Below are 17,374 nucleotides of genomic sequence, written 5' to 3'. Positions count from 1 at the left end.
CCAAAATAAAATGGATGATGCCCAAAAAGCCAAAGGCTAACTCATCAAAGTGAAATATCAAAAATTTCAAGCATCAATCTCACAATGAGATGTGTTGATTCAAAAGATCAAATGATATGTTGAAAAAGGAGCCAAATGAAAAGCTTCAAAGATATTGTACTCAAGTCTTTGTGGGAGGTCATATATGCATACTACTATAATTGAGATGGATCACATTATCTAGTACTTGTTGTGTATGTCTTGGTTAAATTGATCATTGAAGTTTCACATTAGATTAAGAATAATCTCATTGTTGATATCCACACACTTCACACAAGTCTATGTTCAATGAATGCCATATTCATTTGTGTGATTTTACTTGTTTAAATGTGTTTTCACATGCTCAATATTTGTTGATCAAACACAAAAATATTTTTTGAGTATTTTAGGTTGTTTTTGGAAAGTATTTTGTTCTTACAAAAAAGTCAAAAATTTCAAAAACAGTGTTGTCCTGTTTTGGCAACTCAGTCGCGGGTTGTCCTAGTCGCATGCCCCAGTCGCGAGTCCACTCTGAGATTTTTCGTGGCTCACTGGCGAGTCAATGTCCTAGTCGCAAAAAATACTTAGAAATTTTTTCAAAATTTGAGTTTTGGTGACTTTCGCGACTCAGTGTGGCGACTTGTTCGCAAGTGGAGGGTCCAGTCGTGAGGGGTACTTAGAGATTTTCGCGGCTCACCTTGCGACTCACGGGTAGATCTTCCAGTCGCAAAAAACACTTAGAAGATTTTTCAAGAATCTTGGTTTCACAGTGTTTCGTGGCTTACCCTGGTGACATTTTGGCGATTTCATCCAGTCGCGAAAAACGCGTGTTTTGCTTTTTAAAGTCAGTTTGTAAAAATTTTTCAGTTTTTCCTCGTACTTTTGTGATTGTTTATTGTCTTCCCCATTTCACTCTCTCAAACTCACTGTGTCACTCTTCGAAAATTCTTCATTTTGGCATCATTTTCTACTCCAATCTTCAAGAAAAAGGTATGGGTTTTCTTTCCCTCACTTCATATTTCATGATTTGAACATTATTATCTTGTTTTGTGAGTTGCCATTACGAAATACTGTGTTCGAACAAGGGTCTGCTTAAAATGTTGGATTTGGTTGATTAGGGTTGATTTCTTTTGTTAATGAATATATTTACTCTCGTGATTTATTTTCATTGTGCTAGTCTTGTTTTGAGCTTTGATATGTGTTAGATTTCACACCCTTTAAGTATATGGGTTTGGGGTTTTCTGTGGTTTACTCTGAATGTGAGTTTGGGTGTTTTAGATTGTTTGAGATTTTGAATTGTTTGTTTTATAATGCTATGAGTTTATGTTGCCATATCATGTGTGTGCTTCTGTCTTAAGGATATAACTTGAATATTTCTCATTGACATTTGCTATCTTGTGTCTGAATGTGGTTTACACGGTCCATTTATAGTTGTTTAATGCTTTTTCCAGTCTGCATCAATACAATCTGAACTTATTTGTGGTGTTGAGTTTTATTTGAGATATTTTTTGGTTCACAACTGTGCTTGGTCTGTGTGTTAACCTGTCACTCTGTTACTCCCTTTGCAACTAATTTGTTTCTAATATGTGTGTATTTCCACATATTATGTTTTGCTCTTGTTATGGCCTCTTCTGCTTGCTTACAGATGTCTCCCACACCTTTAAAGAAGAAGACTCCTACTAAGAAGACTGACAAAAGGTTGAAAATGGACCACAACCTGTTTAGGTTTGTTTAGCACTTTGAGAGATACAGAGATTCTTTCATAAAGGGAACAATTATTCAGGAGAGGTTTGTGGATCTAAATGACTTGAAAGATACCTTTATTCCAGAATGCTTTGAAGGCAGAGGATGGGAGAAGTTACTAGGTGACCTACCTCTTGTTTGTGAACCTTTAATAAGGGAATTTTATGCAAATGTGAGCATAAGGGAGGATGAGCTGAACTACTGGATTAAAGGACATGAGTTCACCATAGATGTTCATGATATTGATGAAGTTCTGGGGCTTGAGGGACTAGAGGATCATGAGTTCACCAACTACAAAGACAGGATGTTATTTTTAGATACTGTCCAGGCTCGGATTGGTGGTGTTAAAGAAAAAAGATGTCTCAACACTACTGACTTTCCTGCTGACTTGAGGTGTTTGACCACAATCATAATGTTTAATTTATATCCTATAAGAAAGATGACTACCCTTACTAATGCTAGAGCTATCTTCCTCATGGAGCTCAAGGAGAAAACTTTCATTGACATAAGTTCTCACATATATGACACAATTGTGGATGAGACTAGAACCACCTTAAGGCCCAAGTTGATCTTTCCTAGTCTTCTCATGTGAATTTTCAGAGCAAAAAGGGTTGCAATCCCTCAAGATATAAGTCTCATGACTCCTCTATCAGCCATAAACAAATTCACTCTCAGAAGGATACAAGTTCGTCTTCCAGGTGATAAAGAGGAAGGTGTCCAAGGAGAAGGTGATCCTATGGAAACTAAAGCAGTGACTACAGGACAGACATCCACACCCAAAAGCAGAGGCAAGAGGAGCAGAGCTTCAACTTCATCAGCTGCACCTCCTCCAAATGCATTTCAGATCATCCTGGAAAGGATTGATGGACTTAGAGAAGTTAAAAATGAGCACACTGACAGGATGGCAACAATTCAGGATCAGCTTAATGCACTTTCAGCCAAGTTTGACAGCTTCAACACCTAACAGTGACCCTTTGGCCATTTCGGTCAAAAAGGGGGAGAATTTTTTTAGGAGCATCTCTTGGAGGGGGTGCTATTTTTGAGGGGAGGGGGAGCAGTTTATAAACAGCTAGTTTATTTTTCAACTTTATTTTATGTTTATGCTTTGATTATGAGTTTGATACACTATAGTGAATTGGTTCTAGTATATAAAATGATGTTATTCAGTATGTTTTTATTTTATGGTTTTGTACTTGGTACCTTTGTAGGTTTTTAAGGTTCTTAGTTTATGTTTGTACCTGTTACTTTTGTAAGCTTTTAAGGTTAATGTTCTCATGCTTTGTAGCTAGTAATTGATGTTAAAATGCCATGCATTTTCTTTTAGTACATCACTCTTATGCCCTTGTATGATCTTATTCCTAGATGCATATATGTTTTTATGCATTGGTTGAGTGTTGGACATGCAAATGATACTCTGCTATTGAGTTTATTTGCTTGCATGTCCAGATATTCATTCCTTGAGAGAATGAGCATTGTGATCACTATTGTATAGTGATTGGTTGTTTGGTCAAGCTATGGTTTATTGCTTTATTCTATTTTGCTTGATCGCTTTATACTTGCTCCATATGCATTACAAGTTTTCTGCATACAATGATCAGATTGTGTTGTTGTGTTTCAGGAGATACTTATTCTTATGGTTCAAGAGCTACACAGATTCTAGAGTTAGGTGTGAGTGAGTTTTCTAACTGTTCCTAACTTATGCATTAAGTTTAGAGTTTGTTATAGGGTTTTGTCACAGAATAGCCAAAGGGGGAGATTGTAAGGTTGAATTTTATTAACTATCTTATTGGTTTTATTTCGTGCCAATTTACTTGTATTTCAGCACTTAGTAACCCTGTATTTAAGTGAGATTCATGTAAGGGTAGAGTGTGAGAGAGTGTGAAGAAATGCTCAAAATTGTGCAAAGAAGCAGTGACTCGCGGCTGACTTGCAACTGGCAAGCCGCCAACTGCAGCACATGTGAAAAGCATGTGGGGAGATGAAGGGTCATGCCAGCTGTCGCACTACAGGACAAAAGTCCTAGGCTGGCTAGGTGGTTAACTCACGGCTTGAACTTGCGACTTAGACCAGTTGCGAGACCAATCCACCAACTTGCCCTATTTGGAAAAAAACTGACTCTTCGCATTCCTTTCTCACCCCACTATATATAGATCCTTATACCCACGAAATGTAGAGAGCTTCCAGAGAGAATTTTGAGAGAGAAACCCTAGAGAAAAATAAGATTGCCTCATCCCCAATCTTCACTAAGAGACTCTTCAAATTCCTCTACTCTCTTCCTTTCCATTGATACATCCTTGAGAGGTTCTTGACCAAATCCTTTTCTCACCACATCCATGTCTGTGAAAAGGTCTTTTGGTGCTTAAGGAAGCAGTTTGGAAGGGACCAATGGTTATTGGTTGATGCTATGGGTTATAGCGGAATCCAGTTAGCTAGAGAAGAAAAAGGTTCGGTGCAACCTCGTTGGAGCAAGAAGCTTGGAGGGCTTAGGTACCTGGGTAGATTAGTCTTGGAGGGTCTATTACTGTTCATGTATCCCGACTAGATTTTCTAGTGGATTATTTACCAGGAGGGTGGCGGAGAGGTTTTACGTCGAGGGCTTCAGTTTCCTCTTCGATAACACATCGCGTGTTGTCCTAGTGTTTGAATCTCTCTCCCCTTAATCTTTGCCATTTAATTTCTGCTGTAGATGTAATTTTATTTGGTTTAGATTGGTTATCAATTCTGTTATTAGCTTATGTTCATGTTTCACACATTTATTGTTTGATAATAAGCTTGAATTGGTATTTTGTAATTGGGGGTCAAAACATTCATAGTGTTTTCAACGCTATTCGAACTTTCACTATTTTCTCTCTTATCAGCTGCCCTGTACTCCATATTCCGGTCGTTTTTAAACTGATGGGTTATGGAGTTGAAGTTTTTCACTGGTTCATTACCTTTTAGTCACAGGGAGCGGGAAAATCATTTATACTTTTTTCTTGAGCCGCCATTCATTTAATGCTCGGACACATGGTTCGTTCTTATTGGCTCCACTTCTGAACGAGCACGTCGCTTCATCTTCTGCGCATTTTCCTCATATATATATATATATATATCTTGCATTCCTCTTCTCATTTTTCTATTTCAACCTTGCTAATTATTTGGGAAAAAGAACTCGTCGCTTTTGCTTTCGTCCTCTTGTTGGCTTGTTGAACTGCTAACGCCGTCACTTTTAAGGTTGTTCATTCCTCAAAGTCTTCACCTGTAAGTTCTTTTTCTTCCCTTCTTTGCGTTTTTGCATTAACTGAACAAGTTTCTAGTGAGGACGTCAATTTAGGTACTTAGAATGGATCTGTCACTTGTAGGTAGACAGATGTCAAGTGACTAGTCGAGTGAATAGTTGTTAGTCCGCGAAGGAGCGGGCTACGATGAGGTTTTTGGTTTAGATCAGGAGCTTATCAATTTTTCGGGATCATCTGAAAGGGAAACGTCAGCCCAGTCTCCTGTCGACGACCTAGAAAATTATGTTGAGGGAGTTGAGGAGGAAGTGATAAATGATGAAGGGGAAGGTGATGGAGAAGAGGATAAGGATAAAGGTGACGTGGAATCATATGAAGAGGCTTCAGTAAGTCCGGGAGGTAACCGTCCCTTCATCCTTCCCGAGGATTGGGCCGTCAACAAATTTTTACCAAAAATGGGTGAAATGATTTTTAGGGATTTACACACCCATTACCAGATTCCGGACCATATCTCAATCCGTCTTCCTAGGAAAAAGGAAAAGTGTTATACTAGTTTGACCGCGGACGTCGGTATGTATGACGCTGTCCTTGTTGCTGGATTGAGGCTCCCATTGAAGGCTCTGCACCGTCAGCTTGTTGATTTCATGGGATTTTCCGTCAACCAGATTGCCCCCAATGCTTGGAGGACTTTTATCGGAGCAGAAATTTTGTGGGGTCGTTTGAGCAGTTGGAACCGTTAGCTTTCCTTTGACGAGTTCTTTTACTGTTATAAGCCCTATCACATTGCTTCATCTAAAGGGACTTACCATTTTTTCGTCAGGGATAAGGATTTAAGACTTGTATCTGACATGCCAGATTCCAATAGAAGTTGGAAAAGTAGATACTTTTTTATTGAAGGGTTGGACTGGGTATGCCATCCAGAAGAGTGGGATACCATGCCACGGGGCTTTGATAATACTTAGGGAATGGTTAGGGATTCAGGTTTAGTACCAGCAGTTTCTTATTTTTTAACCCCGTCAGCTTTTAGTTTTCTGGTGTTCCATGTTTTAAAGTCGTCGCTTTTTATTTCTTTTCCAGCATACACCCATCCACATATAACTGACGAGCAGGAGGCGTTCATCTGTCGAGTTCTTGAAATCCCACTCAAACAACAAAAGTTTAGGGATCTGATTACCCTTGGCACTCTTCATTTGTACTGTGGTGGTCCAGAGCCGACGGTTGAAGCTTGTAGGTTGGACGAATTTTCTCTTCGACGTGGGTAGATTCTTTACTTATTTCGTTAGTTTACAGTTTACTGATTCCGTCTGCTTTGCTAATACACATTAGTCACTTTGTATAGAGATGGAAACTGTTAAGCAGAAGGTGAGGGCTGCCGCAGCACGTAAAAAGGAGGAGAGGGAAGCAAAGGAGAAGGAAGGGGTATCCTCGTCGGCCTCCGAGACTTTTGTCAAGGTCACAAAAAGGAAGCCTGACGAGAAGGACAATCGTCCTTCTAAAAAGGTTGCTGTCACTCCAGGGGACGTGCCCCTTAAGAAGAAGTCACCCCTCAAGCCAAAACAGGGTTCAGGTAAGGGAGTGATAACTTCCATCGGTCCCGTTGTTGAGGGACCCCGTTGCCTTTTGACTCATAAGGACTATGTTGTCGAGGAAGTGGAGTCCTTTATAAAGCCGACAAGATATAGCGCCTTGCGATCAACTAGGGATGGAGGACTTAGGGGCGTTAGCTCTTTTTGACCTTAGTAGGGTATGTTTCTTTCTTCCTTTGGTCAAGTCCGTTTTGTCTGCCTCTGATTCGTTTTTACTGACGACTGTCACTTTTTCAGGCTTTGGTGCATGTTAAAGCGCTTCAAGATCGATGTGTTGCTAAGGAGGACGTTCTTACTTGGGTTAGGAAGTATAACACTAATTTGATGGATGCGCAGGCTCAGTATAAGGAAGGCCTTTGAGATTTGAACCATGAGTTAAAGATGATGAGGGAGAAGCTGGAAGAGATGATGCGTCAGAAAGAAAAACTTCAGGAAGAGGTGATAGCTTTGCCCCAATAGGACTGGACTGACGCTGTCCAAACATTTAAGACGTCGCAGTCATTCGTTGACTCTTGTGCTGATTTTTATGTCACTAGGTTCGAAGACTGCTTCAAACAAGTCACGTCAGCCTTCCCAGAGTTGGACCTGTTTGGAATTACAATGAATGATCCGGAGCCAATGACGCCGGCTAATGACATTGTCATTGGTGAAGGTGACGGCTTTCCTGAAGCCAATCCTCCCCTTACGGATGAAGGCGCCGTCGTTTTGTCCCAGCTTGCTGCTAATATCCCTCTAGTCGTGTCTATAAATGTTGATAGTCCTCTTCCTCAGAAGAAAGATGACGGGACCACTACTGATCCCCCTGTTGCCTGATTTTATTTCGTGTTTTCTATTTATTTTGCAAACAATATTAAGTAGCCCTTTATTTTTGGGTTTTTATTTGTAAACAATTTATCCTATTGTAAGGCACGTTAATTTCGTCATTTTCTGTCTTTTATATATTGTATGTTTGGCCACCATAAATAAGTTCGTCAGCCTATAGTCTCGTCTGTTTTGACAACCTTGTCCACTTCATGGATTAATGGTGGACTTGTTTATTGCAATCTCGTTTACTTTATGAAATTTGACGAGCTTGCCATTTTTTAAGCCCGCCGGCTTTATGGCGTCGTTGGACTGTACTTACTCTTTTCGTAGTCTCGTCTTTTTTTATGAGCCCGTCATTTTTATGAACTCTTTATTTTTATAAAATCGTTGGTTTCATGGCTTTGTCCATGTTATGGACTTGATGAACTAATCTTTTTATAATCTCATTCCTTTGATGAGCCCATCAGCTTTGAGGACTAACTTCATCCGTTTGGGACAATTTGTGGAGCCCGTCAACTTTGATGGCTGAAACTTTTCATCCCTTGGGATATTTATAGAGCCCGTTAACTTTTGATGACTGACACTTTCATCACTTTTGGATATTTATAAAGCCCATCAGCTTTTGATGGCTGAGCCCGTCAGCTTTTGATGGCTGACTTTTTCATCCCTTTAGGATATTTATAGAGCCCGTTAGCTTTTGATGGCTGACTTTTTCATCCCTTTAAGATAAATTGACGCTATGTAGTTTTTGGATAGTGAAGTTATCTGCTTCTTATGGATTTGTTTGTGTTTGGACTTGGTTTCTTGCCCATTCAAAGGCTTCAACCATGCTTCGTCCTCTTGGAATGGATCTATCTGCCTTATGGGCTCATTGTTGCATACTTTTGCAGTCTTAAAATTGTCCACTTTTAGGGACTTAGAATCTTTTCACTTCTTATGGATTTGAGGTCGTTTACTTTTTTGCGAACTTGTAAATAAAAAACATCAGCCATTCTGAATAAAATGCTCTTATTGCCATGCATTTATAGAAAAAAGTAGTTCTAAAAAAAAAAAGTCTGCCCTTTGGGCCTATTGTAGCAAAAACCAAAGTAAAAACTTGCCCTTTAGGCTTATTGTAGCAAAAACTAAAGTAAAAATCTACCTTTTAGGCTTATTGTAGCAAAAACTAAAATGATAAATTTGAGGAGTATAACTAAGATTTGCTGCGGTAAACTATGAATGAAGGGGGGTGTTGTTCTTCATGTTGTCATCTCTACTGGTAGTACTTTTGTAAGTGTTCAGCATTCCAAGGATGTGGCAGCTTCTATTCGTCTAGTGTCTCCAGGTGGTAGGTGCTCTTCCTCTGCCACGTTGTGACTCGGTAAGGTCCTTCCCAATTTGGGCTGAGTTTTCCTTGGGTCGGGTCTCTTGCAGCACCCATGACTTTCCTTAGAATGAGATCCCCAACTTGGAAGTTTCTGTGTCAGACCTGGGAATTGTAATGCTTGGCCATGCGGTCCTGGTACCTTGCAAGCCTTTGCTCTACTGTCGCCCTGACTTCGTCTACTAGATCTAGTTGTAGACGTATAGCTTCTTCGTTCTTGCTTTCGTCATGGTTGTGCACCCTGTAACTTGTGAGTCTGACTTCGACTGGGATGACTGCTTCGTTCCCGTATTTTAGTCGGAATGGTGTCTCTTCTGTGGGCGTCCTCGCCATCATCCTGTATGCCCAAAGTATGCTTGGCAGCTCTTCAGGCTATATACCTTTTGCCCCCTCGAGCCGAGTATTGATAATCCTGAGCAAAGATTGGTTCATGACTTCGACCTCTCCGTTAGCTTGAGGGTGGGCGGGGGAGGAGTAGTGGTTCCGTATCTCTAATTGCGAGCAAAAGTCCCGGAAGGAGTCATTGTCGAATTCCTCCCCATTGTCCGAAACTAAGACTTTAGGGAGCCAAACCTGCATATGATACATCTCCAGACGAAACTCCATATGTTCTTCTCCGTAATGGTGGCCAAGGCTTCAGCTTCCACCCATTTTGTAAAGTAGTCGATGCCCACTACCAGAAACTTCAGCTGTCATATTGCCATAGGGAATGGCCCCATGATGTTTAGTCCCCATTAAGCAAACGACCACAGAGCCGTCATCGGGGTCAGTTCTTCAGGTGGTTGTCCAATAATATTGCTGAACTTTTGGCACTTGTCACAGGTCTTCACGTAAGCTTCGGCATCCTTCTACATGGTTGGCCAAAAGTACCCTGCTCGTATTAGCTTATGCACTAATGATCTTGGCCCTGAATGGTTTCCACAGATTCCTTCTTGCACCTCTCTCATAACGTAGTCTGCTTCTTCAGGACCTAAGCATCTTAGAAATAGGCGGGAGAAACCTCTTTTGTACAGGACGTCTCTTATTATGACGAATCTCGCTGCTTGGACCTTCAGCTTTCTTGCAGCCTCCTTTCTGTCTGGTAATGCACCGTTCTTCAAGTAAGAGACTAACAGTGTGGTCCAATTGGTTTCGGAGCCTATCTCCTGCACATCAATGGAATCTATTAGTGGAGAGAGTTGAACAAAGGAGAGTACACTATCCAGGGTAGTCATATGTTCGGCTAAGGCAGCTTTGTCCAAGCAGTCGACTTGCTCGTTCTCTCCCCTAGGGATTTATATGATTTTGGCCTTCAGCTCACCTACCCTCCTTTTTGCTTGGTCAAGATACCTCTTCATTCTTTTGCCTTAACACTCATAGTCCCCGTTTATCTGGTTGGTGACGACCTGAGAGTCGTAGTAAATGACCATGTTCGCGGCTCCTGTAGCTTTGGCGAGATCAAGCCCTGCTATTAAGGCCTCGTACTCCGCTTCATTGTTGGTGGTAGGGAAATCAAGAGGGACCATGCACTCGACCATATCCCCTTTGAGTGTCAGTAGTATGATGTTGGCTCCCCCAGCCTGCTTGTTGGATGACCCGTCTACATGTATGCTCCACTGAGGAGACTTCTCTGCCCCCCTGTCTTCGCCATTTGTGAACTCTGCTATGAAATCTACGACGATCTGTCCTTTAATGGCTGATGGTGGGCAATACTGGATGCCAAACTCGCTCAACTCTATGGCCTATAGTGCCAATCGGCCGACAGCCTCAGGGTTACTCATTGCCCGCCGTAGGGGCTTATTGGTTAGGATGATCACTGTGTGGGCTTGAAAATATGGCTTAAGTTTGTGTGCTACCGTGACCAGTGCAAAGGCGAATTTTTCCATGGGTGGGTATCTTTCTTCAGCTCCGTGAAGTGCCCGGCTAGCGTAATACACAGGCTTTTGCACTCTTTCTTCTTCTCTAATTAAGGCGGCGCTGACGGCAACAAAGGAAACAGCTAGATAGAGAAAAAGTTCCTTACCAGACTACGAGGGACTTAGTAATGGTGGGGAAGAGAGATAAGTTTTTAACTCCTCAAATGCTTGCTAACACTCAGCAATCCATTCGAAGGATTTTTTCAGCGTGCGAAAGAAGGGTAAACATTTGTCCGTCGCCTTGATACAAATCTATTCAACGCCGTTATTTTGCCGTTGAGGCTTTGTACTTCCTTCACATTCTTCAGGGGGGTCATCTCCATTATGCTCGAATCTTGTCCAGGTTGGCCTCGATGCCTCTCTGCGACACCATGAATCCTAGGAATTTTCCTGTTGTTACTCCGAAGGTGCACTTTCCTGGATTAAGCTTTATGTTGTAAGAGCGAAGAATGTCAAATGTTTCCTTGAGGTCTTCCAAGTGATCTTCCTCCCTTCGACTTTTCACTAGCATGTCGTCAACGTAAACTTGGACATTTCTCCCAATCTGCCACACAAACATCTTGTTCATAAGCCTCTGATACATCGCGCCTGCATTTTTTAAGCCGAATGGCATCACTTTATAACAGAAGAGTCCTTGGCTAGTTACGAACGAAGTTTTCTCCTGATCAACTTCATGCATTCGAATTTGATTGTAACTAGAGAAAGCGTCCATAAAGCTCAACAGCTTGTGCTGAGCTATAGAGTTTACTAGAATGTCGACCCGTGGAAGGGGATAGCTGTCTTTGGGGCAAGCTTTGTTTAAGTCAGTAAAGTCCACGCACATCCTTCACTTTCCATTGGCTTTCTTCATCATTACTACGTTTGCTAACCAGTTGAGATAATACACATCCTTAATGAAGCATGCCTCTTGTAGCTTACGGACTTCTTCTGCTATTGCTTGGTCTCGTTCTTGGACAAAGACTCACTTTTTCTGTCGGACAGGTGGATAGGACGGCGACACATTCAGCCTATGCACCATGACTGAAGGATCAATTCCTGGCATATCCTCATGGCTTAAGGCAAACACATCTAGATTTTCCTTAAGGAAAGCTACGAGTGTTGCGTGAATCGCCGGGCTAGCGAGAGTACCGAGCCTTGTGGTTGTGTCTATTGGAGCTATCGAGGGGTACCTCCTCGAGCCTCTCTACAGGTTCTGCCTCGTCCGTTGCTCTTCAATGCTCATGGTTTGCAAATGGTCATCCATTTCCAACATCACAATATAGCATTCGCGCGTCGCTATTTGGTCCCCTCGCAATTCTCCTACTTTGTATTCAGTGAGGAATTTGATCATTAGGTTATAGATCGAAGCTACGGCCTTCCAGGAATTAAGGGTAGGTCGCCCTATAATGGCATTGTAGGCAGAGGAGCAATCGACCACAAGGAGCGTAACATCCCTAGTGATTTGTTGGGGGTAATCTCCAATGGTAACTATTAATGTGACTGCACCTAGGGGTTACACTTTGGTTCCTCCAAATCCGACAAGTGGAGCATTGGTGGGGTTAGTTGTTCTCTGCTAATCCGCATCTGTTGGAATGCTGGGTAGTAGAGGATATCCGCGGAGCTCCCGTTGTCGACTAAGACCTGGTACATGTTATAGTCTCCTACCTAGATGCTAATGACAAGCGCATCGTCATGCGGATGGTGGAGACGTTGGGCATCCTCTTCTGAGAAGCCAATAAGGGGGTTGTTAACTCGTGGCATCTTCGGGATGACGCCGGTGAGCTGAACGTTCTGGACCATTCTAAGATAAGTCTTTCGAGCCATTTCTGATAAGCCGTTGGCGGCCGCGCCCCCTACAATCATCCTTATGCCTCCCAAGGGCTATCTTGGACACTCGTTGTCTCATCGAGGAGTTTGCTTTTGAGGAAGCGGATATGCTCTTTCCTTGTTAACTAACTTCTGCAACTTCCCTTGCCTAATGAGGGATTCAATCTGCTGTTTTAAGTCATTGAAGTCAGCTGTGTAATGTCCGTGGTTGCAGTGGAAGCGACAACATTTGTCTCGGGACTACTTGTTAGGATCTCCTTTCAGCTTTCCAGGGAAAGTCAATGCCCTATCGTCATTGATTTGCATTAGGACTTGGTCAATTGGGGTGGTCAGTGTGGTGAAGCTTGTTAACCTCCCCATAGGGGGCTTAGAGCGCCTATCATCCCTTCGCTCTCCGGTTCTCGCCATCTCCCGCCCTTTTTCCTGTCAGGTATCTTCTTGCCTTTCTCTCTTCATGGGTTTTTCTTTGCAAGCTAGTAGAGCGTCTTCGACATTCATGTACTTAGTGGCCCTGTAAAGCACGTCTAACATAGTTTTTGGGTCATTCTTATATAATGAAAATAAGAACTTACCCTTCCTTAGGCCATTCATAAATGCTGCCATGAGTATTTTGTTGTCGGTTTCGTTAATCGAGAGCACTTCCTTATTAAAGCGGGCTATGTAAGACCTCAACGTTTCATCCTCCTGTTGCTTGATACTCATTAAGCATGCAGTGACTTCTTGTACCAATGCCCTCTAATAAAGTGCAAAGTGAATTAGGCGCTCAACTCTTTAAAGGTGCTGATGGAGTTAGGTGTCAGCCGGCTGAACCAAATTCTCGAAGGGCTCTTCAGTGTCATAGGGAAGGCCCTACACATGATCTCGTCCGCTACTCCTTGAAGATGCATCAAGGTCTTGAAGGTCTCTCGGTGATCAAATGGGTCCTTGGCTCCATCGTAGCTTTCGATCTTTGGCATGCGAAACTTCTATGGTAGAGGGAAGGAGTTAACAGAGGTAGTGAACAGCGAATCAGTTGGTGAACCAAATCGTCGAGGTCACTAGACACCCATCCTTTAAGGGCGTTCGTCATAAGATCCGTCCTTTCCTTCATCAATTGCATCTCCGCGACCATGTAAGGGGGGAACATATCAAAACCGACGGTTGGTTTCCTGTCGTTCTGTTGGTTTGGAGCATTGCTGCCTTCGAGTCCTTCCTGGTTCCTTTTTTCGGCGCTGGTCCCTTCTTGATCATCTCTCTGGTTGTTCGGTGTCGCACTCTTTTGGTGCAGCTGTTCTTCCAGGTCGTGGTTTTGTTTGGTGAGGCATTCCACGGCAGCGACGAGAGTTTGAACTTGCCTCTCGAGGGCGGTTGTGGGTGGTTCCTCTTCTCGAACATCCTTTGTGGTTGCCATCAAGTGGGTGAGCACCATTCAACTCTCTTGTCTGGGAAACTATAGTATGGCTAACGTTATGTTATTCCTACAGACAACGCCAATTGATGATGCTGGAAATATCACCAATGAGCCACACAATGCTCGCACACTCGAGAAGTAACCTGTACGATAAAAAGAGAAAACCTAACAGAAAGCACTGGTGTGGTGCTGGCCAATTACCCTTCGAAGGTCAAGTTAGAAATTCTTACAACTCTGGAGTGCTAGAGAGGGGTTAATTATGCGTACCTCGGTTTGTTAGGGTATTGGGGCTTTTATAGTAGTAGAGGATTGACCTCTCTTCCTTGGACTAGAAGTCTTTTCCTTATAGGAATCTCTTTGAGCGTATATTACAGAATTTTTTCTTTGTAGGAGACTAACACCAATCGTGGGATGCAAGGCAATTCCTTATATATTCATGCATGGAGGCCAAGGCAAGTTCACATCAGAGCCGTTAGCTTTATCCCATTCCCTTCCACATTATCGTCGTCAGCTTATTGGTGGTGTCAGCCTTCATGTGTATTTTGCACGTTAATCCAATCACTGCCAATTTACTAATGGAAGCCAACGGCTGTAACCACAACCGTCAGCTTGAGATCGTCGACTTCACCTATACCGTCAGCTTATGTCCTAACTTGAGTAAACACTATTTTCTCTCTTATCAATATGAGATAAAAAGCTAAAAGTTAGTATATTTCTAAAAAACTGAAAATTAGACTAAAAGTTAACTTTTATCTACAATATTTTTAACAAACGATTTCATCAAAAGGTTGTAGATAAGTTGTTCTCAAATGGAAGTTCGTTTGTGAATTGTTTATTTTCAATAGATTATTTATATAATATGGGACAAAAAGCTAAAAGTTAGCATATTTCAAAAAATTGAAGATTTGATTATTGAAATAAAGTTAATACAAAAAGTAACATGAGAACCATGAACAATACTCAAAAAAAATATATATATATATATATATATTTTTTTTTTTACTGTGGAGGGGATTGATTCTTCTCATGGGAAGAACTAAATTTCAAATCCTTACCCCATTTATTGTACGAAAAAAAATATTTAACTGGCTGCATGCAAAGAAGATTCAGCCTAGCTAGGCTTACACAAGAACTAATTAAGTGCTTAGTATGACATTTGCATGCTCCTGCACCACTTTCCAAGCCGTGATAACGTGTCGTTCCTCAACTAGAGTTGCACCAACGGCAAATCGTATCACGAATACTCCCTCGACCACCGCATGAGTCATGAAGACACAGCCCGACATGTTAATGGACTCCAACAATTTGCGGTTTGCCTCATTAGCAAGTTCCTTGCTTACTATGTCAAGCTTACCATTTTTGTATACTGTCTCACTTAGCGCCGATGGCAAATCCTGAAACAAACCATGGCAAAATTTATAGGTACCACGATTTCAAACCATTTATCCATAGCTACAAGCCCTTCAAAAAGGTTGGCCATTTTCACATGGTTTCTCAGGAAGCTCCTAAGGTTAGCTACACCATAGCTTCTAAGCACAAACCATAATTTCAAGGAACGAAATCTTCGGCTTAGGGTTATCTGCCAGTCTTTATTGTCCACCACTTGCTTTGAATCCGAGGCTTTATTCCTCAAGAACTCAGGGTTGGTTGAGAGTGACTTTATCAAGGCGCTCGGATCTTTTACCCAAAGGCATCAACAATCCAAAGAGGTTAAGAACCATTTGTGTGCATTGAGACTAAATGAGTTTGCACCCTCAACACCATCGATGAAGTGCCGAAACTCTGGACAAATACAGGCGCTTCCGGCATAAGCAGCATCAACATGAACCCACATTCCATAATCTTTTGCCACAGCACATAGCGATTCTAGTGGATCAATGGCAGCTGTTGCAGTTGTTCCCACGGTGGCACATAAAAACAATGGAACTAGGCCTGCTTCCACATCTTCGTAAATTTGGGCTCGTAGTGAGTCAGGTGATAGTATATATGATGTTGACTTAGAAGTCTTGATGGTTCTGAATTTCATTGGATGGATCCCTGCTATTTGTGCTGCTTTTTGGATTGCACTATGTGTCTGGTCAGAAGCATAAACCACCACTTTATGAGGTTCTCTTTCCCAATTTGGCTTAGCATTTGATCCCTTGCAGCGACAATTGTGCACAAAACTGCTTCGCAAGTAGTCCCTTGTAGCACACCCCCGCCATTGCCAGAGAAAAGGAAAGACTTTGGCAGCTCAAGCATCTCTCCAAGCCAATCCACGACTATTGTCTCTAGTTCAGTAGCTGCTGGTGATGCAATCCAACTGAATCCGACCACATTGAAGCCGGTGCTAGGCATCTCGCCCAGAAACCCTGCAATGCTACTAGTGCATTGGAAGTAAGCAAAGAAGTTTGGGCTTTGCCAATGTGTAAAACCAGGAACAATGTGCTCCTGCAAGTCTTGGAGAATGGTTTCAATGGGTTCTGGATTATGTGGGGTGGACTTTGGCAAGCATTTTTGGAGATATCCCGGTTCGACTTGGCTTAGAACCGGGTATTTCTCTACATCGCGATAATAATCAGCTAGGAAATCTATGATCATATGGCCTTGTCGCCTGAACTCCTCAGGGTCCAAAGGGCTAATATTCGAGGAAGTGTGGCTGGTTACATTGTCAGAATTGAGGCTACCCACAAATAAAGAAATATATGTGGTACAGAAAAAGATATGGTTCGGGCTTCTTTGATTTTCTGGTGGAAGGGTTATTTATTGCAGTGAAAGGAAAAAACAAGAAATGAGAAAGTTGAGACTATGTTTCGGTTTGGATATAACTTATTTTTGTTGAAACTGAAAACTGAAAACACTGTAACAAAATAATTTTTAAATGTGTGAATAGTGCCGTGTGACTCATTTTTAATATATTTTTTTCTGGATAAAGTGGTTGTGGGTCCCATGAATAGTACGTGAACGGTGCATGAACAGTGTGTGAACAATAACTTTGTCTCTCACACAATGTAATCACATGTATCAACAGTGTCGGTTACTGTTCATAAGCGCTGAAAAATGATGAAGCCCCGTGACCTGAAAACGCTGTAGCAAAATAATTTTTAAATATGTAAATAATGACATGTGACCCATTTTTAATAGTTTTTTCTTGATAAAGTGGTTATGAGTCCCATGAACAATACGAGAACAATGTGTGAATAGTACTTTGTCTCTCGCATAGTGTAATCACATGCATGAACAGTGCACTATTCATAAGCGCTGAAAAATGATGAAGCCTCATGACCTGAAAAATGAAATGGTACAGTGTAAGGATGCCCTATTAAAAACTCAAATTTGCATTATCCAATAAGATACTACCATGTTTGATTTTATTTTTTTTTCAAATTAAAAGATTGGATAGATAACCCTATGTTAGATTTTTGCATCCACACAAATTAAATAGATGCGTTGATAGTTTAGGTAGGATGAGAAGGTAGAATCATGGTTTTAAAAACTAGACCGGACCAGACCGAACCGGCTGGTTCAATCGGTTTTATCGGGAACCAGATTTTAATTTGGTCTGGTTATTACTT

At 41.8% G+C, this 17,374-nt stretch overlaps 1 pseudogene; it reads right to left on the bottom strand.

Moving 5' to 3' along the window:
• Positions 1-14,956: 14,956 nt before the first annotated feature.
• LOC111987514 (phenylacetaldehyde synthase-like) lies at positions 14,957-16,934 on the bottom strand (annotated as a pseudogene).
• Between the last annotated feature and the right edge of the window lie 440 nt (positions 16,935-17,374).

The sequence above is a fragment of the Quercus suber genome, unplaced genomic scaffold, assembly GCF_002906115.3.
Source record: "Quercus suber isolate HL8 unplaced genomic scaffold, Cork oak 2.0 scaffold_201, whole genome shotgun sequence".
Classification (NCBI taxonomy): domain Eukaryota; kingdom Viridiplantae; phylum Streptophyta; class Magnoliopsida; order Fagales; family Fagaceae; genus Quercus; species Quercus suber.
Note: the sequence above shows the minus strand (reverse complement) of the source record. Positions and strands in the feature narration are given on the sequence as shown.